The sequence below is a fragment of the Macaca nemestrina genome, chromosome 2 (genome assembly GCF_043159975.1).
Source record: "Macaca nemestrina isolate mMacNem1 chromosome 2, mMacNem.hap1, whole genome shotgun sequence".
NCBI classification, from domain to species: Eukaryota; Metazoa; Chordata; class Mammalia; order Primates; family Cercopithecidae; genus Macaca; species Macaca nemestrina.
The window spans coordinates 95,444,693-95,459,937 of NC_092126.1; the positions used below are offsets into that span (position 1 = coordinate 95,444,693).

Below are 15,245 nucleotides of genomic sequence, written 5' to 3' on the forward strand. Positions count from 1 at the left end.
CTGTTGGGTTGTTGGCTGTTGGTTGTTGGTTGTTAAGTTTCTTATATATTTTAAATATTAATCCTTTGTCAGATGGATAGTTGGCAAATATTTTCTCCTATTCTGTGTATTGGCTCTTCGCCCTGTTGTTTCCTTTGCTGTGCAGAAGCTTTTTAGCTTGATGTAATCTTACTTGTCTATTTTTGCTTTTGTGGGCTTTTATCGTCTTACTCAAAAAACATTTGCCCAGACCTATGTTCTGAAGCATTTCCCCAATGTTCTCTTCTAATAGTTCCATAGTTTCAGGTCTTACATGTAAAATCAACTCTAGCCTAATTTTGTATATGGTGAAAGACAGGGGTCTACTTTTGTGCTACTGCATATGGATATCCAGTTTTCCTAGCATTATTTATTGAAGAGACCATCTTTTCCACAGTGAGTGATTTTGGTACATTTGTCAAAAATCAGTTGGCTGTCAATGCATAGATTTATTTCTGGATCCTCTATTCTGTTCCACTGGTGTATGTGTCTGTTTTTATTCCAGTACTATGTGATTTTGGTTACTATAGCTTCGTAATATATTTTGAAGTCAGGTAGTGTGCTGTCTCCAGCTTTGTTCTTTTTGTTCAGAATAGCTTTGGCTATTCAGGGTCATATGTGGTTCCTTACAAATTCTAGAATTGTTTTCTGTAAAGAATGTCATTGGAATTTTGATAGGGATTGCAGCGAATCTGTACCGTATAGGCATTTTAACAATATTAATTGTTCTGACCCATAAACATGAAATATCTTTCCATTTTTTGCATGTCCTCTTTAATTTTTCATAAGTGTTTTATAGTTTTTATTGTAGAGATCTTTCATCTCTTCAGTTAAATTTATTCCTAGAAATTTTGTTTGTTTGGTAGCTATTGTAAATGGAATTGCTGTCCCGATTTCTTTTTCAGATCGTTTGCCATTGCTGTATCGAAACGCTGTTGATTTTTGCACCCTGATTTTGTATCTTGAAACTTTACTGAATTTGTTTATTAGTTGTAAGAGTTTTTGGTGAATTTTTAGGCTTTTCTGCAAACAAGACAATTTGACTTCCTCCTTGCCAATTTGGATGCCCTTTATTTCTTGCTCGTGCCTAACTGCTCTGGCTAGAACTTCTACCACCGTGTTGAATAAAAGTGGTAAAAGTGGGCATTCTTGTGTTGTTCCAGATCTTAGAGAAAAGGCTTTTTTCCCATTTGGTATGATGTTATATATGGATTTATTATATATGGTATGCATTGTTTTGAGATATGTTCCTTCTATAACGAATTTGAGACTTTTTATTGTGACACAATAATGAATTTTATCAAATTCTTTTTTTGCATCTGTCGAGATTATCATATAGCTTTTGTCCATTCTGTTGAAGTGATGTATCACATCTATTGATTTGCATATGTTAAACCAGCCTTGCATCCTTGGGGTAAAACCCCCTTGATCATAGTGTATAATCTTTTTCATGTGCTGTTGGATTTGGTTTGCTAGTATTCTGTTAAGAATTTTTACATCGGTGTTCACCAGAGATATTGGCCTATAGGTTTGTTGTTGTTGTTGTTGTTGTTTTGCGGTTGTTGTGTCTTTGTCTGGTTTTGTTATCAGGGAAACACTGGCCTCCCAGAGTAAGTTTTGAAGAATTCCCTCTCCTTTGATTTTTTGGAGTAACTTGAGAAGAATTGGAATTAGTTTTCTAAAAGTTTGGTAGAATTTAGCAGTGAAGCTGTTTAGTCCTGGATTTCTCTTTGTTAAAAGATGTTTTATTACTGATTCAATCTTGTTACTTGTTATTTATCTGCTCAATTTTTCTCTTTCTTCATGATTCTATCTTGGTAGATTGTATGTGTCCAGAAAGTGATTCATTTCTTCTAGGTGTTCCAACTTGTTGCCATATAGTTGTTTGTAATCGTCTCTAATTATCCTTTATATTTCTGTGGCATCAGTTGTAATGTCTCTTTTATCATCTCTGATTTTATTCATTTGAATCTTCTCTCCATTATTCTCACTTTCTAGCTAAAAGTTTAGTGATTTTGCTTATCTTTTCAAAAAACAACTATTGAGTTCATTTATCTTTTGTATTTTTATCTCCATTTCATTTACTTCTGCTCTGATCTTCATGTTTCTTTTCTTCTAATAATTTTTCATTTGATTTGTTTTTGCTTTTCCATTCTTGAGGAAATGGAAATCATTAGGCTGTTTATTTGAAATATTTCTATTTTTTATGTATTTGTTTATTGCTGTAAACCTCCCTCCTAGGGCTACTTTTGCTGTATCCTATAGGTATTTGTATATTCTGTTTCCATTTTCATTTGTTTCAAAATGTTTTTAAATTTCTTTATTAATTTTTTGATTGACCCATTGGTCATTTCCAAGCATGTTGTTTATTTTCCATGTATTTGTATAGTTTCCAAAATTCCTTTTGTTATTGACGTTTAGTTTTGCTCTACTGTGATCAGAAAATACAACTGTTATTATTTGAATTTTTTAAAACTTTTCTAAGCCTTATTTTGTTTCATAACAATGTTCCACGTGCTGATGAGAAAATGCATATTCTGCAGCTATTGGATGAGATATTCTGTAAATGTCAGGGCCACTTGGTCTAGAGTGTAGTTTCACTCTAATGTTATATTTTTATTTTCTGTCTGAATGATATGTTGTTTGCTGTAAGTGAGGTGGTGACATTCCCTATTATTATTGTATTGCCAGTCTATCTCTTCCTTTAGATCTATTAATATTTGCTCTAAATATTTAGGTGTTCAGTGTTGGATGCATAGATATTTACAATTGTTGTATCACCTTGCTGAATTGCTCCCTTTACCATATATAATGACCATCTTTATCTCTTTTTACAATTTTTGACTTAAAATTCATTTTATGTAAGTATAGCTACTCCGCCTTTTTTGGAGGGGTTTTATTTGCATAGAATGTATTTTTCTATCTCTTCATTTTCTTTTATTTTTCGCACAAAACTAATGTTTATTCCACCTTTGTGTCGTATTCCTGTATCCTTCACCAATGTTACATGAGGAAAAGAACAAAAGCAAAACAAATGAAAAACTGAAATCAGAATCACTGTTATCAAGTAGAAAAACAAATAAGTTATAATCTAGTAGTCATCAGCAAGAGTATAGCAAAGACAATGCTATAAAAAGAAACAAAGAAAATTGCTAGAAAACTATATGCATCATAATCTTTCAAACCAGCAAAATATGCTCCTGCATACAATAGAACATCAACAGTATTTTTTTTGTGTGTAAAGTGTAAAAATGCCAAGTTGTTTTTTGAATATTGTGGATAGGTAAAATGTATATGTAATTAATGGTAATTCTACTGAACTATTACAGAGTGGGCCAGGAACACATTTATGGATTCTGGGGATGTGTACTGTAATTCTTTGATTGGGATAGTGGACACACTAGTCAAAAAAAAAAAAAAAAAAAAAAAAAAAAGCACCCAAGTACAAGACAAAGGCGAATGAGACTTCTCTTATATCTTAGCAACATTTAGATGGAAGTCAAATTTAAATGCAATCCACTCTGCTTTTTGAAGAGGCTTTGGTTCGGCTCCCAAATCTCAACTGCTTGACACGGTCTCCTATGAGAATACTCAGAAGGTGTCTACTTAAACAACAACCTATTTTTAGTGGTGGAGTGGCTCTTAGTAGCTCTGTCTGCGTGGGACTGACAACCAATCACTATCTTTGGAGGAAGCCCTAACCTTTTCTTGCATACCCTCCCTATATGTGTAACAGCTTTTCTCTTATCACATTCAGTAGTCCATACTGCTATATTATCACCTTTAGCTCTAACGTTAATAACAGCGCCACATACATCATTACTGTAGTCATCAAAAGATTCTCCAATAAGGCGCAGCAGTGTCTCTAACCAAAAGTGATCGAGGTCACTTCATCTCTGCTATTTGTTCAGTGTAATTAGCCATCATCCTCCCAGTTTGTTTTTCTCATGTTGCCACATAGGCTCAATACCACCCTTAAAAAGTGAGTAGTCACAGCCAGCCATTAAATTATGAGACAACTGGATATGGTTGTACAGAGCCCAAAGTCTTCAACAGTATCAAACTCAGAGATCAGCCACAGGTTTGCTTGCCAAGTTTTGCTTTTATCATTTAAAAAAAAACCAGAGGGCCCATCTGTTCTGTAGAGGATGTTTAATATAGTGTTCTGGGGTAGCAACCTCCTGAATAGCTTCTGTTTTCTCCTCTTCTGTAGTCGCGGGATTAGAAGTAGGGGTGTTCTCCTGTTCAATAGTCACCATCTTTGATCGATCTCTCTCTCTTCATTTTCAATCTGTGTGTGTCCTTACAGGTAAGGTAGAGCCTCTTGTAAGCAGTATATATTTTGGTGTTTTTTTCTTTTTTTCTTTTTTTAATCCTTTCAATTACTCTACCCTTTTTTATTTTTATTATTTTTTTTTGAGACAGAGTCACACTCTGTCGCCCAGGCTGGAGTGGAGTGGCACCATCTCAGCTCACTGCAACCTCCACCTCCTGGGTTCAAGCGATTCTCCTGCCTCAGCCTCCCAAGTAGCTGGGACTACAGGCACCCACCACCACACCCAGTTGATTTTTGTATTTTTAGTAGAGATGGGGTTTCACCATGTTGGCCAGGCTGATCTCGAACTCCTGGCCTCAAGTGATCTGCCTGCGTTGGCCTCCCAAAGTGCTGGAATTACAGGCATTAGCCACCACGCCCAGCCTCCATTCAATTACTCTACACTTTTAACTGGAGAATTTAATCCATGTACATTATTATTTATTATTGATAGGTATGAACTTATTCTTTTCAATTTATTGATTTCTAGTTGTTTTGTAAATCTTTTGTTCACTTCTCCCTCTCTTGCTTTCTTCCTTGTGGTTTGATGGCTTTCTATAGTGGTATCCTTTGGTTCTTTTCTTTTTATCTTTTGTGTATCTATTATAAGCTTTTGCTTTGTGGTTTCCCTGAGGCTTACATAAAACATCTTATAACAGATTTATTTATGCTTAGAACAGCTTGATTTTGATTGTATACACAAACTCGCCACTTCTACTTCCCTTCGTCCCATGTTTTATGTTTTTGATTTCACACTATACATCTTTCTATAATATATTCCATAGGTAATTATCAAGCCTTTTAAAAATAATGTTGCCTTTTGACCTTTATAGTACAGATACAATCAATTTACTCACCACCATTATAGTATTAGAGTGTTTTGTATTTGACAACATACTTACTTTTACCAGTGAGTTTTATACTTTCATATGACTTTATGATACTAATTAGCATCCTCTTCCTTCAGCTTAAAGAACTTCCTTTAGCATTTTTTTGTAATGCAGATCTGGCATAATAAATTCTCTCAGATTTTGTCTGAGAAAGTTTTTATCACTCTTTTGTTTTTGAAAGACAAGATTGCCTGAATATAGTTTTCTTAACTGGCAGTCTTTTTCTTTTAGGATTTTGAATATATTATTCAATTCTATTCTGGTTTGCAAAGATTGTGCTGAGAAGTTCACTGATAGATTTATGGGGGTTCCTCTATATGTCACAATTTGCTTTTATTCTTGCTGCTTTCAGCACTGTCTCTTTGGCTTTGACTGTTGACAGTTTGACTATGGTGTGTCATGGTGTGGATCTCTCTGGAGTTCTCTTATTCAATATCCTTACAGAGTTTTTCAATCTATCTTTCTAATTTATTTTCTAGACTTAGGAAGTTTTCTGCCATTATTTCTTTGAATATATTTCTGTTCCTTTCTCTCTTTCTTCTACTTCTGGCACACCAATGATGCATAAGTTGTTCTTCTTGACGGTGTTTGATAAGTCACTTTAAGCTGTCCTCACTCTTCTTCATTTGTTTTTCTTTTCTGCTCCTCAGATTGGATGATGTCCAGTAATCTGTTTTCAAGTTCACCAATCCTTTCTTCTGCTTAACCTAGTCTACTACTACCATTGAACCCCTCCATTGAATTTCTCAGTTCAGTTATAGCGTTCTTCAGATCTTTCATTTCTGTTTAGTACTTTTTATACTTTCTCTTTGTTGAAAATCTTTGTTCTTGTATCGCCGTCTTGATCTCTATGAGCATCTTTATGATCATTATTTTCAATTTCCTGTCAGGTAAATCACAGAACTCCACTACATTTGGGTCAGTATTTGAAAATTTATCTTGTTCTATAGTTTGGAATACATTCCCTATTTCTTCATTTTACTTAATTCTCTGTGTTGGTTTCTGTACATTAGATAAGACACCTACCTCTCCATCTTGTTAGACTAAGCTTGTATGGAGAAGGTTTTCACCGATTAATCCAGCCAGAGATTTTAAGATGCCTCTCTAATCCTTGTGTTTGTCCAGATTGCTATCTCTGTTTTTCATGGTCCTTGATATGGTTTAGCTGTGTTGCCACCCAAATCTCATCCTGAATTCCCATGTGTTCTGGGAGGGACCTGGTGGGAGGTAATTGAATCACTGGGGCAGTCTTTTCCCATGCTGTTCTCATGATAGTGAATAAGTTTCATGAGATCTGATGGTTATATAAAAATGAGAGTTTCCCTACACAAGCTGTCTTCTCTTGTCTGCTGCCATGTGAGATGTGCCTTTCACTTTCTGGCATGATTGAGAGTCTCGCCAGCCACATGGAACTGTAAGTCCAATAAATCTCTTTCTCTTTTAGATTGTCCAGTTTCAGGTATGTCTTTATCAGCAGTATGAAAATGGACTAATACAGTAAAATGGTACCAGGATTGGGGCGCAGTTGAAAAGATACCTGAAAATGTGGAAGCAACTTTGGAACTGAGTAACAGGCAGAGGTTGGAACAGTTTGGAGGGCTCAGAAGAAGACAGGAAAATGTGGGAAAGTTTGGAACTCCCAAGAGACTTGTTGAATGGCTTTGACCAAAATACTGATAATGATATGGACAATGAAATCCAGGCTGAGTTGGTCTCAGATGGAGATGAGGAACTTGTTGGGAACTGGAGCAAAGGTGACTCTTGTTATGTTCTAGCAGAGACTGGCAGCATTTTTCCCCTGCCCTAGAGATCTGTGGAACTTTGAACTTCAGAGAGACAATTTAGGGTATCTGACAGAAGAAATTTCTAAGTAGCAAAGCATTCAAGATGTGACTTGGTGCTGTTAAAGGTGTTCTGTTTTAAAAGGGAAACAGGGCATACAAGTTTGGAAAATTTGCAGCCTGACAATGCCATAGAAAAGAAAATCCCGTTTTCTGAGGAGAAATTCAAGCTGGCTGCAGAAATTTGCATAAATAATGAGGAACTGAATGTTAATCACAATGACAATGGGGAAAATTTCTCCAGAGCATGTCAGAGGTCTTCATGGAAACCCCTCCCATCACAGGCCCAGAGACCTTGGAGGAAAAAATGGTTTCCTGAGCTGGGCCCAGGGTCCCCATGTTATGTGCAGCATAGGGACTTGGTGCCCTGCATCCCAGCTACTCCACCCATGGCTGAAAGGGGCAAATGTAGAGCTTGGGCCATGGCTTCAGAGGGTGCAAGCCCCAAGCCTTGGCAGCTTCCACATGGTGTTGAGCCTATGAGTGCACAGAAGTTAAGAACTAGGGTTTGGGAACCTCCACTTAGCTTTCAGAATATGTATGGAAACGCCTGGATGCCCAGGCAGAAGATTGCTGCAGGGGAAGGGCTCTCATGGAGAAACTCTGCTAGGGCAATGCAGAAGGGAAGGCCTACACAGAGTCCCTACTGGGGCACCAGCTAGTGGAGCTCTGAGAAGAGGGCCACGTCCTCCAGACCCCAGAATAGTAGATCCACTGACAGCTTGCACCGTGCACCTGGAAAAGTCACAGACACTCAATGCCAGCCTGTTAAAGCAATCGGGAAGGAGGCTGTACCCTGCAAAGCCACAGAGGCAGAGTGCCCAAGACCATGGGAACCTCTTGCATCAGTGTGGCCTGGATGTAAGACATGCAGTGAAAGGATATCATTTTGGAGCTTTAAGATCTGACCCCCCTGCTGGATTCTGGACTTTCATGGAGCCTGTAACCCTTTTACTTTGGCCAGTTTCTCCCACTTGGAATGACTGTATTTGTCCAATGCCTGTACCTATACCCCCATTATATCTAGGAAGTAACTAACTTGCTTTTGATTTTCCAGGCTTGTAGGTAACAGGGACTTGCCTTGTCAGATGAGACTTTGGACTGTGGACTTTTGAGTTAATGCTGAAATGAGTTAAGACTTTGGGGGACTGTTAGGAAGGCATGATTGGTTGTGAAATGTGAGGACATGAGATCTGGGATGGGTCGGGGTGGAATGATGTGGTTTGACTGTGTCCCCACACAAATCTCACCTTGAACTTCCACATGTTGTGGGAAGGATCTGGTGGGAGGTAATTGAATCATTGGGGCAGGTCTTTCCTGTGCTGTTCTCATGATAGTGAATAAGTCTCACAAGATCTGATGGTTACATAAAAATGAGAGTTTCCTTGAATGAGCCCTCTTCTCTTGTCTGCCACCACGTGAGATATGCCTTTTACCTTCCACCATGATTGTGAGACCTCCCCAGTCACATGGAACTGTAAGCCCAATAAACCTCTTTTTTTTTTTTTTGTAAATTGCCCAGGGTTTGCCTTTATCAGCAATGTGAAAATGGACAAATACAGCCCCCTAAAATTTAGGATGTACCATGTCTTGTCAGTATCCCAAGATGAGTTTGAGGGAAGTCAGACTCTTTAGATGTAGCTGGAAAGCTTGGGGGATTGGGTGTGAGTTCCAAATCTTTCTGTCTCACAGTGAGGCTGGGTTCAGGTGTCTATATCCCACTCTCTCTAGACTAGTCCAGGAGAAGAGCTGTGGCAAATGCCTTGACTCACGTTCAGGTTGCACCTTCTGATTCTGGAGAGATAGCTTCTGGGAGTAGGCCCGTCATACATCCACCTGTTTGTTTTCTATGGCCCTGGGTTACTTCAAATAGCAAAGTCCTCTGATCTTCCAAAGCAAGGTTGTTAAGGAAACAGTCCCTTGGGTGGGAGCTATGGAAGTTGTGGCACATGATGCCTGGCCAAACTCCTCCCAGAAAGACTGGATAGGCCTGAATTTATCTCTGTGGCAAGCCAGGGAAATAAGTGCCAAGCTCTGGTTTCAGCTAATGGAGAGGTACTGTTTGCTTGCCTCACGGGCTCCCTGATGCAAGTTTATTAGAGGCCAAGCTGTCAAGTAGTCACTGAGTGTGGGTGTGGTAAGCCCCTTATGAAGAGAAAGGGAGAGCTCCATGTGCCTGCTTCTTTCCTGCACTGCCCCAAGAGGTTATAGCCCCTGGAAGTATTTGGATGCCCATTTAAAATCACCTCTTTGTTCTGGGATCAGGGAAGACTCACATATGTTTATTTCCTTCTGTTCCCAGAGCTATTAGGTTTAGGATGGAGCCCTTCAATAGGAAGCTTTAACAATTTGGTGCTCTCAGTGTGTGTCCTAATCTCCTTCTGGTGGAAAAACAGGGAGTTAGCTGTACTTTTTTAGGCCGCTTCTCTGCACCACTCCAGAGGGATGAAGTCCCTGATGGTGCTTGCATGCATGTTTAAAGACACTATTTTTCTCTTGCTATCCAGGGAGATATGGGCATGCTACTCCCCTCTGCTCCAAGAGTCATGAGATTAATCATACAGTCTTTTAGGTGGATGTGGTAAAAGTTGAGGTGCTTAGTATGGGTGCAAACTCCTTCCAGACTGGTGGTGAGTTAATAATTGGCTGTCTCTTTAACTATACAATGCAAGTTAGCTTGAAGCCAGGCCACTTGCCTGCTTGGCAGCCACTGAAAGTGTTTTATGGTGAGAGTAGGCAACAGAGGGCTGTGGTTTTTTAAAGCCTCTTCTGTGCAATGCTCCTGGGAGATGAAATACCTGGAGATGCCTGAAAATCTATATAAGACCACCACTTTATTTCCTATAGCCTGGGGGGACACGTGTGTGTCTAATCCCCACAGTGTATAAAACAACAGGGAAGCATGAGGTCAAGGTCCTCTGTGTGAGTCCAGACACTCTTCTCCACGGGAAGAAACTGGGTGTTGGAGACTCCTTTTTCCAATTTTATGGCATAGTGCCCAGGGTGAGGTCTGTGCCCAAGTGTGCCTGGGCGTCTCCTATCTGTTTTATGTTGTTTTCTTAGTTGCTTAGTGGATGGGAGTCTCTCAACTAGTCTCCGACTTTCTCTTAGAGGGAATTGATCCATGGATAGATGTTTATTTGGTGCACCTGTGGGTGGAGGGCGAGTCAGAAGCTTCTGTTTGCCATGCTGGTGTTGTCACTCTCATGACTACAGTTTTAAACCTGAACCTTCGGCTTTACTTGAGCCAAAGCCAGTGCTGAGTTGTTGAAATATGCAACAGTATTATAGCACATTCAGAAAAACATTTGCTTTCACATGGCCTCTGGCATGTCTCATACCTTTATTCATAGCACCCTGGTAGCTGAAGTCTCTTTCTCTCCCTTTCTTTCTTTTCTTTCTATCATTTTAAAATCATTTTCTTTGGTTTTTATATCTTCCTTTCTTTCTTTCTTTTTTCTCTATACCTTTTTTATGTTTTCCTCTGCTTTCCATTCTCCCCTTTCTTCTGTGTCTCCTCCTTCTGTCGTTTGTTAGTATTTTCTTTTATGGAGACAATTCTAAGAAATCTATTTTTAAAGTAAGTGACATTAGCTCTAGCATTAACACTGTAGCTAGCATGAACTGAGAACATGTTAAATGCTGAAATTATCTCATTTATCCTTATTGTAACCCAATGAAATACGTGTAAATACTTTCAAGTTAAAGGAGAAAACCGAAGCTTGAATTATCATCTGGAATCCTTAAGTTAATCATCCCGTGGATGTCAGATAGCCACTGTCCTTGACCGCCCAATGTGCTTATCCATTAGGTCCAATAATGAAGTCCCAACAGTAACAGGAATAGAGGTTGTGCATGGGAGAACCCAACAGTATGGGCTCCCACTATTTAAGGCTGCTGTTGAATACACAACCTGCCAAACTCTGTTAACAACCTGGCATGAATCCTTTGATAGAGCAGCAAAACCTAAGATCAGCCAAACACTCAGTAGCAGGTTGATTAGATCAAATTCCTTCCACCCTGGAGGGGGTAATGATTCATCCTTACTGGAGTTGGATATTCCTGTCTGCCATGTCTGACAGCACCACCATTCAAAGGCATATAATGCACCTTGTTGATTATATGGATTCCCATATATTGTCAGTCAAAATCAAGGGTTCTATTTTACAGAGAAAAGTTTGCAACAATCAATTCATGACCAAATGATTCACTATTTCTACCACATAGTGCACCACCTGAAAAAAATCACCTACTTATAATGATGGAATTGCTTATTAAAGGTTCAACTAAGGTGCTAACTCAGGGCAAAGACCTCTGTGAAGCTGGGACATTGTCCACCAAGAACAAGTATATAAATTAAACAAATAGTCATGCTATGCCCCCAATAACTGAAATAAACAGGTCTATATAGTTGTCTGACCCTCTCACCATCATTCCCAGTGGATTCTAAGTGGTCTGCTTACAGAATGTGTGCTTCTCGTCCCTGCGCCTTTAGGTTTTATAGGATTCAGAGGTTCTAATACCGAGAGGAGTACTGCTTTCACTAAAAGAATTGATAAGAATCTCAATGAGGCGGAAACTATGACTACCGCCTCTACTTTGGGTTCCTCATGCCAGCGACCTAACAAGCAAAGAAAAGAATTACTATACTTGCAGAAGATAATCAAATGTGATTATCTTGAGGAGTAGGGTTTCTTACCATACAATGAGAACAGAGAGAATCTGGAATACAGGGATTCACTGGGGGTCTCTGGGTACTTCTATGCAAAATGATACTGGTCAATAGTCAATTTTAGCAATCATAGCCCAGTAAGGACAAGGAAGCTAAGAGCTCACATCCCTCAAGGATGGAGATGGCATGCCAATTGAGGAACTGAAGTTTTGGGCAAGGGTGAGGGAAATCTAGAATGGATGTTGGAGAAGCTAGATGATGAATACCAATTATGACCTCAGATTCAGTTGTGGCAGTGGAGATTGCAGCTTAGTATACTAATCCTTTGCATTAAGCTTCTTTTTGGAGTGATTGCAGCTGCCAATACTTTGAAGACTCAGTGACAAATTGGTCTTAACATATGCAGAGAATGGATTGAATCAGGTGCCTCTTATGTTCTGCCTCACTTCTTCTCAGTCTTCTGTTGCCATTTGCAGTTGTGGCTGTGGTGAATAATTACATGGTAAAAGGGGTGAAGAGCTCCAACATTGACCACATATTTCCTCAGGCATATCATTGACCTTCTGTGGCATTTTTCTGGTACTGAAGAAGTGGGATACCCACAGGAGTTTACTGGGCATGGATGCACGCACAGCTCAAGTGCAGGGTCTGAGATCACCACCCAAGGCAACCCTCAATGGGGGATGTGACTCAATGACAAGTGCTTCCACTTACTGATTCCTTGGGTCACTTCCCAAAAAAACTACCTGAATGCAAGCTCTTTTCTCAATCTCTGCTTTCCAGGGTAACCCAGGCTAAGAAAGAAGCCAATGAAAATCCACACAGCTCTTGCAAATAAGATATAAAATGCTGCAGAGCTGAGCGCCATGGCTCACGCCTGTAATCCCAACACTTTGGGAGGGTGAGGTGGGAGGATCGCCTGAGCCCAGGAGTTCAAGTTCAACATAGTGGAACCCCATCTCTACACAAAACAAAATTTGAAAGTTAGCCAGGCATGGTGGTGCACGCTTGTAGTCCCAGTTATGCAGGAGGCTGAGGCAGGAAGATGGCTTGAGTCCAGGAGGTTGAGGTTGCAGTGAGCCGTGATTGTGCCACTCCAGCCTGGGTGACAAAGTGAGACCCTGCCTCAAAAATAAATAAATAAATAAACAAATAAAATAAATAAAATGCTGCAGAAAAACAATAAAAACTTTCATTTTGCAAACGTGCTGGTTTCAAGGGTAACAGAAAATATAATTTTTGACTCATTCTAGCCAATTCCTCTATTATCATAAGCCAAAAGTTAGGATAACTCTGTATTCCCTTACAAATTCTTCCTCACCAAAAGTTAATAAAGAGAAATTACTATAGGACAGAGAATATATTTTGTATTTGTTTTCCATTGCTGCTACAACAAATTATCAGAAATTTGCTGGCTTAAAACATAAATCTATTATCTCACAGTTCTATAGGTTAGAAGTTCAGCACAGGTCTCACTGAGCCAAAATCAAGGTGTCAGCAGAGGTGAATTCCCTCTGTAGACTCAGAGGGAGAATCTGTTTTCTTGACTTTTCCAGTTTCTGATGGCTTCCTGCTTTTTTTGGCTTATGATGCCTTCCTCCATCCTCAAAACCAGCAAGGGGAGATCAACTTCTTTTTACATCATATTATTCTGACCCCTCTTCGGTCTTCTTCTTCTACTTTTAAAGACTTTTGCAAGTATACCAGGTCTGCCCAGATAATCCAGTATGATCTCTCTATCATAAAATCACCAAATTAGCAACCTTAATTTTAGCTGCAATCTTAATTTCCCTTTGCCATGTAATGTAACATACTCGTAGGCTCCAAGGATTAAGACACGGACATATTTGGGGTAGGGTGGAGAGCATTATTCTGCCTATCACAATATTACAGAAAAAGAAAGTTTATAAATTTCCTTTTAGGTCTACTGTCACATTACTTTAGACCCAAACTCTCATTCAGTTTAATCCAACTTCAATTTCTTGGCTGTACTTATATTGACTTACAACATTTGATTACATCAGGTCAGTGAGTCCATTTTCATTTTGTAGGTGAACAGAATGGGATATGAAAAGCAAAAGCCAGAAAACCCCCCCAAAAAATGGGGGAGGAAAGGAAGGAAGGAAGGAAGGAAGAAAGGAAGGGAGAGAGGGAGGGAGGGAGGGAGGCGGGAAGGAAGGAAGGAAGGAAGGAAGGAAGGAAGGAAGGAAGGAAGGAAGGAAGGAAGGAAGGAAGGAAGGAAGGAGGGAAGGAAAAAACTTGGGTTTTATTTTTAGGTAAGAAAAATATGCTTAGATACTCAACCATAAGATCATTGGGTTGGAGAAGGCTGTCCCAGGAGGAAGTACTCATCTGCTTGAAATTAATCTCTTTTAAACTCAAAGTTCTGGTGAGAGATCCTGGTTGTCACAACTAGTCAAAACTCTAGTTAAGTAGGAACTTTTACTAGCATTATTTGTTAAAAATAATAATAATGAGAGAACTCATTATTTAAAAATCATAATGTAAGTTACTTGCATCTTGTCTTTCCAGCTCAAATTTTCTTGAAGCAACTCTTTTTTCTTGATCATGATATTATGGACAATATTAAAGAGTAGATGGTAGACCATAACATCTCTTAGAAAAACAAAAAGGCATGAACTGATAAAATGTATCTTATAGGCATCTTCAGTAATTACCATTCATTGTTCTCCTGCGAATTGTTCATATTTTGTAGCCTCCCAAATCTGATCTGTTAGATTAAATGTGATGAAACGTTTCAGTTGACAACATGTAATATTTTAGTTTACTATTGATCTCAATCCATGTGATTAAGAGTAATTTTGTAAGACATATTTCTTTTGTACTAGTAAATCCAACAAAAGTGATAAAGAAATGGCAGGGAGGCGACATCCTGCATATGCATTTGGCACTTCAAAACAAATGGATTGTTAAAAAGTTATTTGAGATTAGTTGAGCATGAGTAGGTATTTATTGCTTTCTTCTTGGCCAGAAACTTGTTAGTGAAATAAGGCTAATGGTAGAAATATTTCCTCCTGTAAAGCATAATCATCTCTTCTTGAGAAGATTGGTTTTAAAATATCCTAGTGCTTTTAGATATTGTACCTTTTTGGTTATGCCAAATATCAGTTCACTTTGGAAAGCCAGTAATATGAATAATGATGTCATTCATCATTAGTACAGAGGATTAAAGAGAAAACTGGAATGAGAAAGATGTCTCAGAAAGGGAAATCAGTGTCTGGGTCTGTGTTGTACTATGCCATTCTCCACCTAATTAAGTGACTTAATTCCTTTTGAAACTATGAATTTCCACTCCAGAAAGCATCTATTTATAAAGAACCCTTTTCTCTGCCTCATTCTCAAATTATTTCTTTTTGTTGTTGTTGTTATCCTTATTTCTATCGGCAAAAAATATCTATTGATATTCAAACAATATTAAGACCAAAAAAAAGTTGGCCACATTTACAACTAATCTTACTTGTAAAGATGGAGACTACCTGAAACAAAAA

The 15,245-nt window shown here is 38.8% G+C and overlaps 1 long non-coding RNA gene and 1 pseudogene across 4 annotated transcripts in view; both read right to left on the minus strand.

Moving 5' to 3' along the window:
- The window catches only part of LOC105480096 (uncharacterized), a 121,401-nt gene that overhangs the window by 41,038 nt on the left and 65,118 nt on the right, over positions 1-15,245 (minus strand). The window lies entirely within an intron of this gene.
- On the minus strand, positions 3,621-4,277 carry LOC105480597 (eukaryotic translation initiation factor 4E pseudogene; annotated as a pseudogene).